Source organism: Bos indicus x Bos taurus, chromosome 24, assembly GCF_003369695.1.
Source record: "Bos indicus x Bos taurus breed Angus x Brahman F1 hybrid chromosome 24, Bos_hybrid_MaternalHap_v2.0, whole genome shotgun sequence".
Classification (NCBI taxonomy): domain Eukaryota; kingdom Metazoa; phylum Chordata; class Mammalia; order Artiodactyla; family Bovidae; genus Bos; species Bos indicus x Bos taurus.
Genome location: NC_040099.1, coordinates 43,993,781 through 44,014,359, shown reverse-complemented (window position 1 = coordinate 44,014,359; position 20,579 = coordinate 43,993,781). Strand labels below are relative to the sequence as shown.

Here is a 20,579-nt window from a genome sequence, read left to right as displayed (position 1 = left end):
CTCCCCATCCCTTCACAATGACTGGGCTCTCTGTCCGGAGAGCTATGCCTATTGGACAAACACACCTGATTAAATGGAAGCAGTGGTTATGTTCCCCTGCCCCCCTCCCAACTAATGCACTAGAAAGCTTCAGTGATAGGAAAAAGAAAAGGACAGGAGTAGGTAGGTGGTTGTGAAGTGATTAAGAACTTGACCCCTTCAGTCCTGACCAAAGAAAGCAAGAGATATTAACTGGGTGTGAGGAATTAAAAAAAAAAAAAAGACCTTGATATTCCACCCTTTGAGTTATAGCTATTATAACATTGAGAGGGGTGAGAGTGGGAGTAAGATGTAGAATTAAGAGGGGTTTCGAGGGCTGCAAGGCTAGTCCACTTAGTTCTTGTACTGGAAGGGCTCGTCGCCCGTTTCGTTCAGAAGACATGTGTGGATGAGGGCTTCGGTCACGGCGAAGGGGTCACAGTTGGCAGATGGGCGAAGGTCTTCGAAGTAGCCCTTCTTCTCCTGGCCAACAGTCCGGGGGATGCAGATGCTAGCACCATGGTTGGCCACGCCGGCAGAGAAGTCATTGATGTTGGAGGTTTCGTGGAATCCAGTTAGGCGCCGGGCATTGTCCAGGCCCCCCTTGGGATCGTAGGCTCGGGTGTGGTACTGGTGCCGCTTGCTTAGTTTCTCAATGGCCTCCTCAATGTACTTCAGACCATTCTCTTGCATGGCCTTGGTGCTAAAGTTGGTGTGGCAGCCAGCACCATTCCAGTTTCCAGGATTGGGCTTAGAATCAAAGGTGGCGATCACTCCGAAGTCTTCACACACACGATGCAAGATGAAACGGGCCACCCAGAGATGATCGCCCATGTCGATTCCTTCACAGGGTCCTATCTGGAATTCCCACTGTGCAGGCATGACCTCGGTGTTCGTGCCCCCAATCTTGATGCCGGTGTACAAGCAGGCCCGGTAGTGAGCCTCCACAATATCCCTGCCATAGGCCTTGTCCACTCCCACACCACAGTAGTAGGGACCCTGGGGCCCAGGAAAGCCATTGGAAGGCCAACCAAACGGGTGCCCATCAGTGCCCATGAGGGTATATTTCTGCTCCATTCCAAACCAGGGGCGCTGGTTGCTCATCATGTCCATTATCCGTTTACAGGTGTGCCTTAAATTGGTCTCTGCCGGCTTTCGGTTGTACTTGAAGACTTCACAGAACACCAGCTTGTTGGGGTCCTTGTGGAAAGGGTCCCGAAACATGGCAGTGGGGACAAGATACATGTCACTGTTGGAGCCTTCAGACTGAAAAGTACTAGAGCCATCAAAATTCCACTCGGGCAACTCTTCTATACACTTGGGTTCAGAATCCAAGGTTCGGGTCTTGCAGCGCAGTCCTTCTCCAGTACTGTCGATCCAGATGTACATAGCTTGGACTTTATCGCCCTGAGGTAGGGCCATGTACACCTGCTTGATGCCTTTGTTCAAGTGGGAGCTCACCGAGGTGGCCATGGTGGAAGGTGTTCTGGGCGCCGAGCAAAGCAGCAGGGCAAGCAGGCGGCGAGAGCGAGGTGAGGAGAAGAGAGGCGAGGAGGACGGAGAGGCGCTGCTTAGACAGCCTGCTCTTCTCCCATTCTCGGCTCTGCCACTAAAAACAGTATTGAAAGGGACAGAAAGCCGGCAGGAGGGAGATAAACCCCAGATGAGCAGGAAGAGTAAGGTACAAGAACAAGTGGAAGAACAGGTCCCAGAGAAGAAAGTTAGTATGAGACTGGAGAGTGGCCAAAAGGTAGATAGTGACCACACAGGACTGGAAAAGGAAGAGCTCTTGATCTGCTCCCATCCCAACCCAGCAGTTGGGAATTCTCTCCTAGAGTTCCTCTCTAGTTCCCAAACTCTCGAGTTCCTCTAGAGAAGCTCTACCAACAGCCTCTATTCCATTGATCACTGGTCTTTAGATAGAGCCACCTCTGGTTTCTTTTCTTCATTATGCCAAAGGATAGAGATTCCAGTATGCTCTGTAAAGCAAAAAGTGAAAATGCCACTATTTGTACTTCAATTTTTTTCCCCTTGGGTAACTAAAAAATTATTTTAGCTTGGAATTTGGGTAGATTTATTCTGTACTATAGACAATTGACTGAATCTTTCTACTTATCTCATGACTACCTGGTATCATTTTCATTCCTTTCAGATTACTGTTATTTTGCAGATAAACAAAGATTTTGAGAATAGGACTACTTATTTTCCAAGACACCCACCATCTCTACTCTGTACCTTCAAATCTAAACCACTAATATATACACACTTTTAAATTCTTTCTGCCTTCCTGCCTGCAACTAAATATACCCACATGAGAGCTCATGTATCTGGTCTATAACAGGAATAGATTTATGAAACATAGTTTCTGATCATCAGCCTCCTTGTATCATAATCTCAGTCCCCATTTCCATGACATCCATGTTAGAGATATGTAAATCCTTCTACTATTTCCTGGGACATCTCTCTCTTAGTGTGTTTTGTGGTTATGGTCATACTGGAATAAAAAAGTATCTTCAAAATCCCTTATATAACTAAGACTGAAAATTTGAAAACACAGTGTCAAGTGTCCAAAGTATTACCTGGAAATAGAATGCAGGTTCTATTTCCAAGTTCATAGAGCAAGATTCTAAAACAAAACAAAATAAAATCCTGTCTGCCAATGACTGAGCTTTATCCATAAGTAGAATTAATGCATAAGGTCAAGTTCTGAGCATAATTTTAAAGTAGATAAAATTTGGTCCTTCCAACTTAATCTAGCAAAGTGGGAAAGGGCATTTGCCTTTACATTCATATCATAGACTGCTAATTTCAGAGGCTGTGCCAAATACTGGTTGCTGTTGTGCTGTGCCTAGTTGATCAGTTGTACCCGACTCTTTGGGAGCCCGTGGACTGTAGCCCACCAGGCTCCTCTGTCCATGGGAATTCTCCAAGCAAAAATATTGGAGTGGGTTGCCATGCCCTCCTCCAGGGGATCTTCTCAACCCAGGGACTGAACCCAGTCTCCTGCACTGCAGGCGGATTTTTACCATCTCAGCACAACATAGTCAAACATGACTGGGAAGGCAGACCCAGGTCTCTAAGGTAAGAAGAATGTCCACTTGTAGAAGAGTTGACTGAAGAGTAATGTTGGAGTCAAATTTTAATGGTATTGTGGCTAACTTGGTCTGTGGATGATAACTTGCTTTTCTCTGCTGCTGGTGTTCTAGGAAGGCCAGCTTAATATTTTCTGAACAACTTTTTGCAGATTTCTGTCATGTGGTTTTCACAAGCATGATACAATTTCAAGAGGTGTTCCCTTAAAGTTTGATCTCCCAGATTTGAATTCAGTTTTGACACATTCTACCTGTGTCACATTGGGAAAAATGCTTCACTTCAAGTCTCATTTTTTAACCTGAGGACAATAATAGTTTCCATGATAGATGGTAGTGCATGTTAACAATACATCAAAATTTTAAAGGATAGTAGTTGTTGTTCAGCCGCTCAGTCATGTCCAACTCTTTTTGACCCTATGGACTGCAGCACACCAGGCTTCCCTGTCCTTCACCATCTCCTGGAACCTGCTCAAACTCATGTCCATTGAGTCACTGATGCCATCCAACCATCTCTTCCTCTGTTGTCCCTTTCTCCTCCTGCCTTCAGTCTTTCCCAGATCAGGATCTTTTCTAATAAGTTGCCTCTTTGCATCAGGTAGCCAAAGTAGTGAAGTTTCAATTTAAGCATCAGTCCTTTCAATGGATATTCAGGGTTGATTTCCTTTAGGATTGACTGGTTTGATCTCCTTGCAGTCCAAGGAACACAGTTGAAAAGCATCAATTCTTTGACTCAGCCTTCTTTATGGTCCAACTCTCACATCCATACATAATTACTGGAAAACCATAGCTTTGACTAGATGGACTTTTCTTGGCAAAGTAATGTCTCTGCTTTTTAATATGCTGTCTAGGTTGGTCATAGCTTTTCTTCCAAGGAGCAAGCATCTTTTAATTTCATGGCTGCAGTCACCATCTGCAGTGATTTTAGAGCCCAAGAAAATAAAGTCTGTCATTGTTTCCCCATCTATTTGCCATGAAGTGATGGGACCAAATGTCATTATCTTGGTTTTTTGAATGTTGTTTTAACCCAGATTTTTCACTCTCCTCTTTGACCTTCATCAAGATGTTCTTTAGTTCCTCTTCACTTTCTGCCATAAGGATGGTGTTATCTGCATATCTGTTCAGTTCAGTTGCTCAGTCATGTACAACTCTTTGCGACCCCATGGACTGCACCATGCCAGGCCTCCCTGTCCATCAACCAACTCTCGGAGCTCACTCAAACTCATGTCCATCGAGTTGGTGATGCCATCCAACCATCTCATCCTCTGTCATACCCTTCTCCTCCTGCCTTCAATCTTTCCCAGCATCAGAGTCTTTTCAAATGAGTCAGCTCTTCACATCAGGTGGCCAAAGTATTGGAGTTTCAGCTTCAACATCAGTCCTTCCAATTAACACTCAGGACTGATTTCCTTTAGGATGGACCGGTTGGATCTCCTTGCAGTCCAAGGGGCTCTCCAGAGTCTTCTCCAACACCACAGTTCAAAAGCATCAATTCTTTGGTGCTCAGCTTTCTTTATAGTCCAACTCTCACATTCATACATGACTACTAGAAAAGCCATAGCTTTTACTAGACAGAATAGACAGATAACTCTTGGATATCTCTTCCTAAAGAACTAGTCTCTGATTCCCATAGCATATTTTGCAGTTTTTAAGTTCTCCTTTCTCCTTCCCATAGTTGGATGCTTAGAGTCCAGTCTTTACTGCTAAAAATTATTTGCCTTTAGCAGACACAGAACATAGACCAATTCTTTTTAATTTATTATAGCAAGATAATTTAAGTTGTTTAATAGCCTTGTGAGTTGAGGACATGGGTTTCACTGCATGGGATCCAAACATTTATTGACCTGCTTATATCTGCTTTTAAATTTTATTTTTAAAATTATTTCTTAGTGTTTAGGCATGATCACAATAGTTTAAAATGAGCTTTCCAATTAACAAAGGTTATAACACCACTAATATATTAATTTATTATTAAAAAACTAATATTATTTATTAGTTTATAAATATGTTATTTATAAACTATAAATGAAATCTGGTTATATGTACCTTAGTTTTTGTTGTTATACTAACACTTTTTATTACTATCAGCTTCCATATATTGAACACTTACTATGCACTAGTCACTGTGCTACTTAATTCAATAATCCTCACAACTACCTTAAGTTAGATTTTGTTCTAAGAAATTTGGGAGTGGAAGAAGATGGCAGAGAATTAAGATGGGGGGATCACCAGCTTCTCCACAAATACATAAAAAAACTCATCAAGATATGGAACAACTCTTACAAAGCAACCTCCAGATCACAGCAGAATACCCCAGGCCTCCAGAAGGCAGGCTAAGCTCCCTGGAATGAGGTAAGAGAGAGGATGAAGACAGAAAAAGGGAAAAGATAGGGAATTTCTGGATGGGAGCTTGTGCCCCAAGGGAGGTAGGGAGTCCTGAAGCAGGAAGAGTTCCATGCACGGGGAAGCTCCCTCACAGGCAGACCCAAGGGAGAGCTGAGGAATCCTGGAAAACTGGGCAAAGCCAGGACTTAGAGGACAGAAAACAGAGAAATCTGCACTTTCCAGCCCATAAGCAGCTCATAACTGTGGCCCCAACCAGAGGGCAGGCTCGGGGAACTGAGAGAAGCCCACAGAAGCCTTGCAGTGCAAAGGGCAGGCCAGGGGTGCTGTGATAGACAGAGAGAGGGGCAGCATAGAGACCTCTCCAGAACACACAACCCTCAGAGGAATAGTGGGCAGGCCAAGGGAGCAGAAAGAAGAACACACAAGCCCCACAATATAGAGGGTGGGCTGGTGAGCTGAAACAAGTGCACACAAGCCCCATGATTCAGAGGACAGGTCCAGGGAGCCAAGGCAAGTGAACATAAGCCCTGAGAAGCAGAGGGTGAGCTCAGGGGGGCTGAGGAAAGCCCACACAAGTCTTTGCGACACTTTTCTCGATCAGGGAGCTGAGAAAAGACCCATAAAACCCCTACCTGGAAAGCTTCAGCCTGCAGTGCAGGGCGAGGCTGGGGAAAAAAGCACTAGCAAAGACAAGTAGGGAGGGGGCTGGTGCCAGTGAAGATATGCTGAGACAGCCACTTCGACGCAGCTGTGGAAGTAGATGTGTCTAACACTGCCAAAGTCAGAAGGACTGCCCAAACACATACTGAACCATAGACACCCCAAAACATACTACTGGACACTGCACTACCCTTCAGAGAGAAGAGATCCAGCTCCAACAATCAGAACACAGGCACATACCCTCCAACCAGAAAAACATCACAAGACACTAACCCAACCCCATGCATGGGGACAGACTCCACAACCAAGAATAAGTATGACCTTGAGACCTTTTTTCTTTCTTATAAATCTCTGTTTATTCCCCCTACATATTTCTACCTTCACATTAACATTTGCAGTGCTGTGGAGTTTTCTTCTTTGCTTCTTTAGTTTAAAAAAAAAAATTCATTTTAAGATTTTCATTTTCTTTTTCACCCCCTTTTTTGGTGATTTTTCTGATTTTGTTTTTGTATATTTGACTGCTTTTCTTAAAGTAGCTATTCCTGAGTATATATAAATTGTTTTCACATATATCTATTTATCTTTGCTTTTCTATTTTTTATTTTCTCTCTCATTTTTACCCTTTTTTCCACCCCTTCCTTTTCTCTCCCCTCTCCTCTTTTTTTTCTGTGTTTTCTTCTACCTTTTTTCCTTCACTCTTTTTTTCACCAACTTATTTGCTATATTCCCCAGTTAGCACTCTGCTTAGGCTCAGTTTTCTGCACTGAGCATTACCTAGCTCTGCTTTTAAGTGGTTGATATCAATCTTGGTTTCCCTTGTTCACCAAGTCAATCTCCTGGAGTCTTTAGAATACTTTGGTTATAACTGTGTGTGTGGAAGTGTGTGTATATGTACCATTATTTCTGTAATTACCTGTGTGATCTCCTCTCACTAGAACACTAGCACAAGTCATCCCTAACAAGAAGTCAACACAAACCCATCAACCAACCTTTACCCCCAAGGGTAAAAACTAAAAGGAAGAAGGAATACAACCCTAAATCATGAGAAAAGGAGACCTCAAGTGGAGCAAGTTAGGGGGAGAAAAATGAGAAAGCAGAGAAATACAGCACAAATTAAAGAAAAAGGTAGAAACTCAGACCAAATAAACAAAGAGGAAATAAGCAATCTACCTGAAAGAGAATTCAGAATAATGACAGTAAAGATACTCTGAAGACTTGAAAATAGAATGGAGAAAATGCAAGAAACAATTAAGACAGTTAATACAATCACCAAGGACATAGAAGAAATAAAGAATACGCAAACAGAGATGAATAACACAAGTACTGAAATTAAAAATACTCTAGAAGGAACCAAAAGCAGAATAACTGAGGCAGAAGAACAGAGAAGTGAGCTATAAGATAGAATGGTGCAAATAACTGCTGAAGAGCCAAATAAAGGAAAAAGAATGAAAAGAATGAGGATAGCATCAGATACCTTTGAGACAATACTAAAAGCACCAACTTTCAAGTTATAGGAGTCCCAGAGGAAGAAGAAAAAAAGAAGGCACTGAGAAAATTTTTGAATAAATTATAGTTGAAAACTTCCCCAACATGGGAAAGAAAATAGTCAATCAAGTCTAAGAAGGATAAACCCAAGGAGAAACACATCAACACATATTAATCAAGCCAACAGAGATTAACCACAAAGAAATATTAAAAGCAGCGAGGCAAAACAATAAGTAACATACAAGGGGAAACCCATACAATTAACAGTGGGTCTTTCAGCAGAAAGTCTGCAGGCCAGAAGGGAATGGCAGGATATATTTAAAGTACTGAAATAAAAAAATCTACAACCAAGATTACTATACCTGGCAAAGATTTCCTTCAAAATTAATGGAGTAATCAAAAGCTTTATAGACAAGCAAAACTTAAGAGAATTTAGCACCACCAGACCAGCCTTACACCAAATGCTAAAGGGATTTACATAGCCAGTGAACACGAGAGAAAGGAAAGAACTACAAAAACAAACCCAAAAGAATTAAGAAAATGCCAAAAGTAACATATATATCAATAATTGCCTTAAATGTAAACATTAAATGCACCAACGAAAAGATACATACTAACTAAATGGATACAAAAGCAAGACATATATATATATCCTGCCCACAAGAGACCCATTTCACATCTAGAGACACATACAGAAAGTAAAAGGAGGGAAAAAGATATTCCACGTGAACGGAAAACAAAAGAAAGCAGAATTGCAATTCTTATATTCAGACAAAATAGACTTTAAAATAAAGAATATTATAAGAGACAAAGAAGGACACTACAAAATGATCAAGGGATCAATGCAAGAAGACATAACAATTGTAAATATGTATGCACCCAACATTAAAAGCAACTCAATACCTGAGGCAATCACTAACAGGCATAAGAGGGGAAATCGACAGTAACACAATAATAGTAGGGAACTTTAACACCCCCACTTACTATGCCAATGGACAGGTCATCAAAACAGAGAATCAATAAGGAAACACAAACCTTAAATGAAACATGAGACCAAATGGACCGACTTGACATCTTCAGGACTTTCCAGCAGAAGAATACAGTTTCTTCTCAAATGCACATGGAACATTCTCCAGGATAGGCCACATCTTGAGCCACAAATCATGCCTCAGTAAATTAATAAAACTGAAATCATATCAAGTATCTTCTCTGACCATAAGACTATGAGACTCGATATCAACTACTGGAAAATAAAAACTTCAATAAACACAAACTCATTGAGATTAAATAATACATTACTAAATAATGAAGAGGTTACTAGAGAAATAAGAAAGGAAATCAAAAGATTCCTAGAAACAAATGACAATGAAAACATGACAACTCAAAACCTATAGGATTCAGCAAAAGCAGTTCTAAGAGGGAAGTTTATAGCAATACAATCCTACCTCAAGGAACAAGAAAAGCATCAAATAGACAACCTAACTCTACATCTAAAGCAGCTGCAAAAAGAACAACAACAACAACAACAAAAAAAAAAACCAAAGTTAGCAGAAGGAAAGAAATTATAAAGATCATAGCAGAAATAAATGAAAAAGAAATGAAGGAAACAATACCAAAGATTAATAAAACTAAAAGCTGATTCTTTGAGAAGACAGACAAAATTTGCAAACCACTAGCCAAACTCATCCAGAGAAGGAAATGGCAACCCACTCTAGTACTCTTGCCTGGAAACTCCCATGGACAGAGAAGCCTAGTAGGCTGCAGTCCATAGGGTAGCTAAGGGTCAGACATGACTGAGCGACTTCATTTTCACTTTTCACTTTCATGCACTGGAGAAGGAAATGGAAACCCACTCCAGTGTTCTTGCCTGGAGAATCCCAGGGACAGGGGAGCCTGGTGGGCTGCCATCTATGGGGTCGCACAGAGTCGGACACGACTGAAGCGACTTAGCAGCAGCAGCAGCAGCCAAACTCATCAAGAAAAAAAGGGAGAAAAATCAAGTCAACAAAATTAGAGATTAAAAAAGAAAGGTTACAACGGATAACACAGAAACACAAAGGATCATAAGAGAATATTATGAGAAACTACATGCCAATAAAATGGAAAAGCTAGAGGAGATGGGCAGATTCTTAGAAAAGTTCAACCTCCCAAGGCTGAACCAAGAAGCAATAGAAATTATGAACAAGCTAATTACAAACACTGAAATCTAAACTGTGATCAAAAATCTCCCCAAAAACAAAAACCCAGGGCCAGAAGGCTTCACAGGGGAATACTATCATACATTTCAGTTCAGTTCAGTTCAGTCACTCAGTCCATTTAGAGAAGAGCTAATGACTATTTTTCTGAAATTCTTCCAAAACATTGCAGAGGAAGGAACACTCCCAAAGTCATCCTACAAAGCCAAATCACCCTGATACCAAAATCAGGCAAAGACAACACACTCAAAAAAGAAACTTACAGGCCAATATCATTGATGAAAATAGATGCAAAAACCCTCAACCAAATTCTAACAAACAGTATTCAACAACACCTTAAAAAGTTCATACACCATGATCAAGTCAGGTTTATACCAAGGATGCAAGGATCCATTAACATACATAAATCAATCAATGTGATATGCCATATTAACAGATTTAAATATTAAAAACCATACAATCATCTCAATAGATGCAGAAAAAGCTTTTAACAAAATTCAGCACCATTTATGATAAAAACGCTTAAAAAAATGAGCATAGAAGGAACCTACCTCAACATAGTAAAGGCCGTATATGATTAGCCTACAACAAACATTATTCTCAATGGTGACAAACTAAAAACATTCCCTCTAAGATCAGGAAGAAGAAAAGGGTGGCCACTCTCACCACTATTATTCAACATAGTTTTGGAAGTCCTAGCTATGGCTATTAGAGAAGAAAAAGAAACAAAATGAATCTAGATCAGAAAAGAAGAAGTAAAACTCTCACTGTTTGCAGACAACATGATACTATACATAGAAAACCCAAAAGAAACTATCAGAACATTACTAGAGCTAATCAGTGAATTCAGCAAAGTCGTGAGAGTCAAGGTCAATACACAGAAATCACCTCCATTCCTATATACTAACAATGAAAAATCAGACAGAGAAATTAAGGAATCAATCCCATTCACCATTGCAACAAAAAGAATTAAACATCTGGGAATAAACTTACCTAAGGAGACAAAAAAACTGTATATAGAAAATTATAAGACACTGATGAAAGAAATCAAAGATGACATAACAGATGGAGAGATATTCCCCGTTCCTGGGTAAGCAGAATCAATATTTGAAAATGACTATACTACCAAATGCAATCCACAAATTCAACGTGATCCCTGTCAAATTATCAATGGTATTTTTCACAGAACTAGAACAGAAGTTTCACAATTCATACGGAAACACAAAAGACCCCAAGTAGCCAATGCAGGCTTGAGAAAGAAGAATGGAGCTGGAGGAAGCAATCTTCCTGACTTCAAAATATACTATAGAGCTATAATCATCAAGACAGTATGGTACTGGCACAAAAACAGAACCCATAGACCAATGGAACAAAATAGAGAGCCTGGAGATAAACTCATGCACCTATGGGTAACTTATTTTTGACAAAGGAGGCAAGAATATACAATGGGGCAAAGATAGCCTCTTTGATAAGTGGTGCTGGGAAAACTGGACAGTTACATGCAAAACAATGAAATTAGAATATTTCCTAATAACATACACAAAGATAAATTCAAAATGGACTAAAGACCTAAATGTATGACCAGAGATTATAAAACTCTTACAGGAAAACATAAGCAGAACACACAATGACATAAACCAAAGCAAGATCTTCTATGACCCACCTCTTAGATTAATGGAAATAAAAACAAAAATAAACAAGCAAGACCTAATTAAACTTAAAAGCTTTGCACAGCAAAGGAAACTATAAGCAAGGTGAAAAGACAACCCTCAGAATGGAAGAAAATAATACCAAAGGAAACAACTGACAAAGGATTAATTTCCAAAATATACAAGCAGCTCACACAACTTAATATCAGAAAAACAAACAATCCAGTCAAAAACTGGGAGTAAGACCTAAACAGACATTTCTCCAAAGAAGACATACAGATGGCTAACAAACACATGAAAACATGCTCAACATCACTCACTATTAGAGAAAAGCAAATCAAAACTACAATGAAATACCATCTGACACCAATCAGAATGGCCATCATCAAAAAGTCTACAAACGAAAAAAATAAATGCTGGAGAGGGTGTGGAGAAAAGGGAACCCTCTTGCATTACTGGTGGGAAAGCAAATTGATCCAGCCACTTTGGAAGACAGTATGGAGATTTCTTTAAAAACTAGGAATAAAACCACCATATGACCCAGCAATTCCACTCCTAGGCATTTACCCTGAGGAAATCAAAATTGAAAAAGACACAAGTACCCCCAGTGCTCATTGCAGCACTATTTACAATAGCTATAACATGTGAGCAACCTAGATATCCATCGACAGATGAATGGATAAAGAAGTTGTGGTACATATATACAATGGAATATTACTCAGCCATAAAAAGGAACACATTTTAGTCAGTTCTAATGAGGTGGATGAACCTAGAGCCTATTATACAGAGTGAAGTCAGAAAGAGAAATATAAATATCATCTACTGATGCATATATATTGAATCTAGAAAGATGGTACTGATGAATTTATTTGCAGGGCAGCAATGGAGAAACAGACATAGAGAACAGACCTATGGGCCTGGGTGAGGGGAGAAGGGAGAGGGTGAGATGTAAGAGAGAGTAACATGGAAACTTTTACAATACCATATGTAAAATAGATAGCCAATGGGAATCTGCAGTATGACTCAGGGAACACAAACAGGGGCTTTGTGACAATCTGGAAGGTTGGGATGGGTAGGGAGATGGGAGAGAGGTTCAGGAGGGAGGGGCCATGGGTGTACCCATGGCTGATTCTTGTTGCTCTTTGACAGAAAATAACAAAATTCTGTAAAGCAATTATTCTTCAATTAAAAAATAAAGTGGCAAGAAGTGGGAAGAAAAAAAAAGAAATTGGAAGTTCAGAGAAGATATGAGGGAAATACGCCCAAGGTCACACAGATAATAAGTGACAACTCTTGGATTTGAACCATGGCCTCAATAACCATGCTCTTAACCAACATAACTATAAGATCAGAAATTGAGAATTTTTAAACCCAAAAAGAGTAATGTTTTTCACATCTCCAATTCTTAACTTCTGCATTGTACATTCAATCTTGTCCAATAATTACATGTTCTGTTTGAGTTCTAGAGAGAGGATGAGTTGCATGAAGGAGAGTAGTGGAAGTAGAAGAGAGAGGAAGAGAAATAGGACGTGTGACTCAAGCACAGAACAAAACTTCAGGGAAAAAAGAGACTGAAGGATAAGATATCCTCCAATTATCTTTTCTATACCACTCTCTCCTTTTTGCCTGAAACATATTCTGTGTCCTTAAGTTCTTGAAGATATTTAACCTCAGTTTTCATAAACCAACTACCCACTATGAGCTGTGAGTTTAAAAGTTTCTCTGTCCCCCAGGAGACATTTTCATTTAAGTAGAAGACATTTTGCAGACTAAAAATACATCAGGATCAAAACCAATAAATATTTTATGGTAAGTTTCTGGCACCAAGATAATTTGTGAGGAGCATATTTCTGAACTAATGGCCAGGAAACACAACTCTTTTTCTTATTATGCTCTTGGCCATAAGATTTGGAGCCAAGACCATAAGCAAAGGAAGAGATTTGAAGACAGAGGAAGAAGAAGAAGAATGAATGAATGGAAAGGAAAACTGAGGTCTGAAGAAATTTAGATTGAATGGTCTGACTTTCTTTCTTGGAACTCTAAATACCCACAGCTAAGCAAGCTGGCAAGTGTAGAAGAAACCATTGACTATAAAACTCATTTAGCTCCCTGATTTTTGTAGGAAGGTCCAGAAACCACATGAGAAGAATATTATTGTCCATCAAGGAATTGTTTTCTCCTAAAAAGTTCTTTCCTTGGGAGAAAATGAGATGGTCAGATTCCCAAAGCCAAATTTGGAGACAAGTACATATATTGGAAATAGGACAGTTTTCAAAATTCCAGCAAGGCTACACAAAAATTAATTTATTTTCCTTGAAACATAACACAATCAACTATTTTTTTCAATGTATACAATTATATTCCTGGCCTGGTAAATACTGTTGGATAATTAAATAAAGTGAACTAAACTGGTATTTAGACAAACAATATATTTTAATGAAAGCCTTCAAAGTGTAATTAAGCCATTGCTCAGCTTCTTTGAACAAACATGTATTAAATGAAGCCAACACGTGCTTGCCTTTGCAGAAATTGATACTAGAGCAGATACAATTATAATCAAACGCAGAGCTCTCACTTGATTTTTTTTCATCTCAATCCCTGCATCCTAATTAAAGCCATATGAATGGACTTAAGCTATTAATTTTACATAACCTGATATATTTATACTGCTGAATAAATCTAGAGTCCTTTAACCAAATTAGAGAAATTAACTATAATGGATATATTTGTTGGCTGGGCCCTAACATATAATTTACTTAAACTAATATTAGAATGAAAATCAATGTATCTGTATCAACCACATACATTTTCCCAACATACTTGATTGTAACATAAATACATATTCCTCTAGATCATTTAATATTCATGAAACCAGTGAATTAAGTTCACTGAGCATATGTGACAGAATAATCACCCCACTTTCCATTTACTTTTTTTATTTTTTAAACATAAACTATAAAACATACTTTTGTAAAAGAGGTCATCTAGGGAAACAGAAGAGAGTATATTACAAGGCAAAATTAACGAGGGCATGGCTATCTGTTGGGAGGAACGCTAGACTAGGGGTTAGCAGTTGTTCAGTCACCCAGTCATGTCTAACTCTTTGCGACCCCAGGGACTATAGCAAGTCAGACTCCCCTGTCCCTCACCATCTCCTGAAGTTTGCCCAAGTTCATGTTCATTGCATTGGTGATGCCATCCAGCCATCTCATCCTCTGACATCCTCTTCTCCTTCTGCCCTCAATCTTTCCAACATCAGGGACTTTCCAATGAGTTGTCTGTTCACACCAGATGACCAAAATACTGGAGCTCCAGCTTCAGCATCAGTCCTTCCAGTGAATATTCAGGGTTAATCTCCCTGAAGATTGACTAGTTTGATCTCCTTGCTATCCAAGGGACTTTCAGGAGTCTTCTCCAGCGCCACAGTTCAAAGGCATGAATTCTTTGGCCTTCTGCCTTCTTTACCATCCAGCTCTCACAACGGTACGTGACCACTGGGAAGACCATAGTCATGACTATATGGTCTGTTGGCAGAGTAATGTCTCTGCTTTTCAACACACTGTCTAGGTTTGTCATCATTTTCCTGCCAAAAAGCAATCATCTTCTGATTTCATGGCTACAGTCACCATTCACAGTGATTTTAGAGCCCAAGAAGAAGAAATCTGTCACTACTTTCACCTTTTCCCCTTCTATTTGCCATGAAGTAACAGGGCTGGATGCCATGATCTTAGTTTTGTTAACATTTAGTTTTAAGCTAGCTCTTTCACTCTCCTCCTTCACCCTCATAAAGAGGCTCTTTAGTTCCTCTTTGCTTTCTGACATTAGGGTGGTATCATCCAGATATCTGAGATTGTTGATGTTTCTCCTGCTTATTTTGATTCCAGCTTGTAACTCATCCAGCCCAGCATTTCTCATGATGTGCTCAGTGTATAGATTAAACAAACAGGGTGACAGCAGAGAGCCCTGTTGTACTCCTTTCTGAATCTTGAACCAGTCAGTTGATCCATACAGGATTCTAACTATTGCTTCTTGACCTGCATACAGGTTTCTCAGGAGACAGGTAAAATGGTCTAGTATTCCCACCTCCAATTTTGCAACTAACTTCTATGTTCTAGGACAAATCATTTAACTCATCCTGGCCTCATTTTTCTCATCTGTAAAAATGAAGATAATACTTCCCTAATCATACAGATCTGTTATAAGAATTAAAAGGAGATAAATATGTAAATGTACTTTGAAGTAGTCTTTTAATCATGGCACAAACAATAGGCAATACTGTTGTTGGTAATTACCATGTCCTCAGTTTCAACAAATGGTTGTCAGTGGCCAGATAGAAGCAGTCATACCAATTCCATTGAATGTTTCTCCGTTTTCTATGACAATCTCAGGTTAGAATGATATTCTGAATGGTCAGACAAGTGCACTGGTTCTATTCCATATATTAAGCCACATTACACTTCTCCTTGACCTCTTTGACTGGCAAGAGTAACAGCCAAGAAAGAGGTATAACTGCTACTTGCTATCCATTGGGTTGGCCAAAAAGTTCACTGGGGTTTTTCATAACATCTTACAGAAAAATGCAAATGAACTTTTTTTTTTTTTTGCCAACCCAACATTATCTTTTTGTGATCCAAAAATGGGGAAGACAATGTAGCAGGATTTTTTTTTCCTAAACAAGTAAGAAAATAAAAAGCATACAGCATCTCAGAAAGTTCTGAGATAAATGTAAAAATCAAGTATAAACCAATCAGAATTAGAGTCCAGACTTTCTGATGCTCTACTCAAGTAAGTTTTCTACTGTATTATACTGCTCACTTCAGTTGCTCAGTCAGGTCTGACTCTGTGAGACCCCATGGACTGCAGCACACCAAGCTTCCCTGTCCATCACCAACTCCCAGAGCTTGCTCAAACTCATGTCCACTGAGTCAGTGATGCCGTCCAACCACCTCATCCTCAGTTGTCCCCTTCTCCTGCCTTCAATCTTTCCCAGCATCAGGGTTTTCTCCAGTGAGTCAATTCTTCGCATCAGGTGGCCAAAGTTTTGTAACTTCAGCTTCAGTATCAGTCCTTCCAATGCATATTCAGAACTGATTTCCTTTAGGATTGACTGTTTTGATCTCCTTGTAGGCCAAGGGACTCTCGAGTCTTCTTCAACACCACAGTTCAAAAGCATCAGTTCTTCAGTGTTCAGCTTTCTTTGTGGCCAACTCTCACATCCATACATGACTACTGGAAAAACCATAACTTTGACTAGACGGACCTTTGTGGGTAATGTCCCTGCTTTTTAATATGCTGTCTAGGTTGGTCATAGCTTTTCTTCCAATGAGCAAGCATCTTTTAATTTCATGGCTGCAGTCATCATCTGCAGTGATTTTGGAGCCCAAGGAAATAAAGTCTGTCACTGTTTCCATTGTTTCCCCATCTATTTGCCATGAAGTGATGGGACTGGATGCCATGATCTTAGTTTTTTGAATGCTGAGTTTTAAGCCAGCTTTTTCACTCTCTTCTGTCACTTTCATAAATGAAATTAAAAACACTCTGGAGGCAACAAATAGTAGAATAACAGAGACAGAAGATAGGATTAGTGAATTAGAAGATAGAATGGTAGAAATAAATGAATCAGAGAGGATAAAAGAAAAACTAATTAAAAGAAATGAGGACAATCTCAGAGACCTCCAGGACAATATTAAACGCTACAACATTCGAATCATAGGGGTTCCAGAGGAAGAAGACAAAAAGAAAGACCATGAGAAAATACTTGAGGAGATAATAGTGGAAAACTTGCCTAAAATGGGGAAGGAAATAATCACCCAAGTCCAAGAAACCCAGAGAGTCCCAAACAGGATAAACCCAAGGAGAAACACCCCCAAGACACATATTAATCAAATTAACAAAGATCAAACACAAAGAACAAATATTAAAAGCAGCAAGGGAAAAACAACAAATAACACACAAGGGAATTCCCATAAGGATAACAGCTGATCTTTCAATAGAAACTCTTCAAGCCAGGAGGGAATGGCAAGACATACTTAAAATGATGAAAGAAAATAACCTACAGCCCAGATTCTTGTACCCAGCAAGGATCTCATTCAAGTATGAAGGAGAAATCAAAAGCTTTTCAGACAAGCAAAAGCTGAGAGAATTCTGCACCACCAAACCAGCTCTCCAACAAATACTAAAGGATATTCTCTAGACAGGAAACACAAAAATGGTGTATAAACTCGAATCCAAAACAATAAAGTAAATGGCAATGGGATCATACTTATCAGTAATTACCTTAAACGTAAATGGGTTGAATGCCCCAACCAAAAGACAAAGACTGGCTGAATGGATACAAAAACAAGACCCCTACATATGTTGTCTACAAGAGACCCACCTCAAAACAGGGGACACATACAGACTGAAAGTGAAGGGCTGGAAAAAGATTTTCCATGCAAATAGGGACCAAAAGAAAGCAGAAGTTACAATACTCGTATCAGATAAATTAGACTTTAAAACAAAGGCTGTGAAAAGAGACAAAGAAGGTCACTACATAATGATCAAAGGATCAATCCAAGAAGAAGATATAACAATTATAAATATATATGCACCCAACATGGGAGCACCGCAGTATGTAAGACAAATGCTAACAAGTATGAAAGGAGAAATTAACAATAACACAATAATAGTGGGAGACTTTAATACCCCACTCACACCTATGGATAGATCAACTAAACAGAAAATTAACAAGGAAACACAAACTTTAAACGATACAATAGACCAGTTAGACCTAATTGATAGCTATAGGACATTTCATCCCAAAAAAAAAAAAAAAAAAAAAGACTGCTCACTATGGCAATTATTGAAGCTGACTTAGGGTGACATAGAGGCTTATTTCCCTTTACCCTTTTGAGTTCTTAGCTGAGGATCTCTGTAAGAAATGACAGAATAGCAGGACAAAATCAAACAGAAGTTTATTAACATAAAAAAAAAAAAAAAAGAAACCGAGAGAAACTCAAAATGTCTCACCTGTAAAGTCTGGTCATTAAAAACCTTATATGTTTCAGAGGAAACATCAGTAATTTAGTGAAAATACTAAAAAAAGATTCTAGTTGACAATTAAAGAATTTTGATTATTTATACGTGTTTTACTCTGAAAACCAAGGTAAAAATATTGTTCTGATTAATTTAGTTACATTCATAAAAGCAGGTTATTGAAGTATTTATTAGAATTAGGTTTCAGTAAAACATTTATTGGAAACAGTATAAAAAAAAAAAAAGAGGCTCTCTAGTTCCTCTTTGCTTTCTGCCATAAGAGTGCTATTATCTGCATATCTGAGGTTATTGATATTTCTCCCAGCAATCTTGATTCCAGCTTGTGTTTCATTCAGTTTGGCATTTCACATGATGTATTCTGTATATAAGTTACATAAGCAAGGTGACAATATACAGCCTTGATGTACTCCTTTCATAATCTGGAACTAGTCCATTGTTCCATGTCTGGTTCTAACTGTTGCATCTTGACCTACATATAGATTTCTCAGGAGGCAGGTAAGGTGGTCTGGTATTCCCATCTCTTGAAGAATTTTTCACAGTTTTTTCTGATCCACACAGTCAAAGAGTTTCTTGTAGTCAATGAAGCAGAAGTAGATGCTTTTCTGGAATTCCCTTGCTTTCCCTAAGATCAAACAAATGTTGACAATTTGATCTTTGGTTCATCTGCCTTTTCTAAATCCAGCTTGTACATCTGGAAGTTCTCAGTTCACGTACTGTTGAACGAAGCCTAGCTTCAAGGATTTTGAGCATTACTTCACTAACATATGAAATGAGCGCAATTGTGCTGTAGTTTGAACATTCTTTGGCACTGCCCTTCTTGGGACTGGAATGAAAACTAACCTTTTCCAGTCCTGTGGCCACTGCTGAGTTTTCCAAATTTATTGACATATGTAGGGGTCTTGTTTTTGTATCCATATTTTGTTGACATATTTTATGCCAAATAAAGCTGTCATAAGACCCCTGAGTTCTCAGCTGCCCTGGGACCATGCCCCATCTACCAGAGAATCCAGAAACTAGCTCCAGAACACCCAGAGGCCTGCATTCAGCCCTATCAGAACTTGACCCCCCCAATAAGAGAGCTAGCGTCACCCCAGGGTCCCTTGAGCTCACCAATGGGCTAACATCAACTCCATGACACCTTGAGTCCTTCAACAAGCCACATTTAGGTCTAGCTCCACACATGTGTGGTGACACCAGTCCTGAGACACCCTGAAACTCACAGCCAGCCATATAATAAACCAGCTCTACCCACCAGCAGGCCACCAGCATCCCAAGAACATTGCCACATCTATCAGCAGGCCAACTCTAATGCTGGGACTTCTGATCCCACAACCACACACCTTGGGGCCTGGACCCATCCACCAGCCAGCCAGGACTAGGACTCCATAGGTTGTGTAGCCAGCTGTGCTAACACATTCCCCTGCCCAACAGTGGCTGGTAGCCTCCACACTATGCAAAGACAGACAGACACCAAGACTGGGGACAAGGCATGCCTACCAGTGTATCCACATTAGTCAGCCAACCACAAAAGAAGGCCCTACACAGCTTATATAAAGGGTATGCTTACAGTATATAACTCTGATGACCAGTGGGGAATGTGCTGTTGAGCCCCAAATGATGTATCCTACCTAAGGTCACTTCTTCAAGGTCAAGAAACATAATCAACCTACCAAATACACAGAAATAAAAACAGAGATGTGACATGAAAGAAGAGAGGAATATGTTCCAAATGAAGGGAGAAGATAAAATATAAGAAGAAGAACTAAATGCTGTGGAGATAAGTAATCTCATGTGCTAAGTCAGTTCATTCATGTCTGACTCTGTGAGACACTATGGACTATAGCCTACTGGGCTCCTCTGTCCATGGGATTCTCCAGGCAAGAATACTAGAGTGGGTTGCCATGCCTTCCTCCATAGGATCTTCTCATCCAAGGCATCAAACTCATGTCTTTTATGTCTACTTGCTTAGGCAGGTGGGTTCTTTATCACTAGGGCCACCTGGAAAGCCCAGAGGCAATCTAGCCATAAAGGATTCAAGGTAAAGATCATAAAGATGGTCAGAGAACTTGGGAGAAGAATGGGTAAACACAGTGAGAAGGCAG

The 20,579-nt window shown here is 39.6% G+C and overlaps 1 pseudogene across 1 annotated transcript; it reads right to left on the bottom strand.

Annotated features, from left to right (window-relative positions):
- Positions 1-245: 245 nt before the first annotated feature.
- Positions 246-1,618, bottom strand: LOC113882872 (annotated as a pseudogene). Its single transcript, XR_003508459.1, has one exon. The product of XR_003508459.1 is annotated as a glutamine synthetase pseudogene (transcript).
- Positions 1,619-20,579: the final 18,961 nt, after the last annotated feature.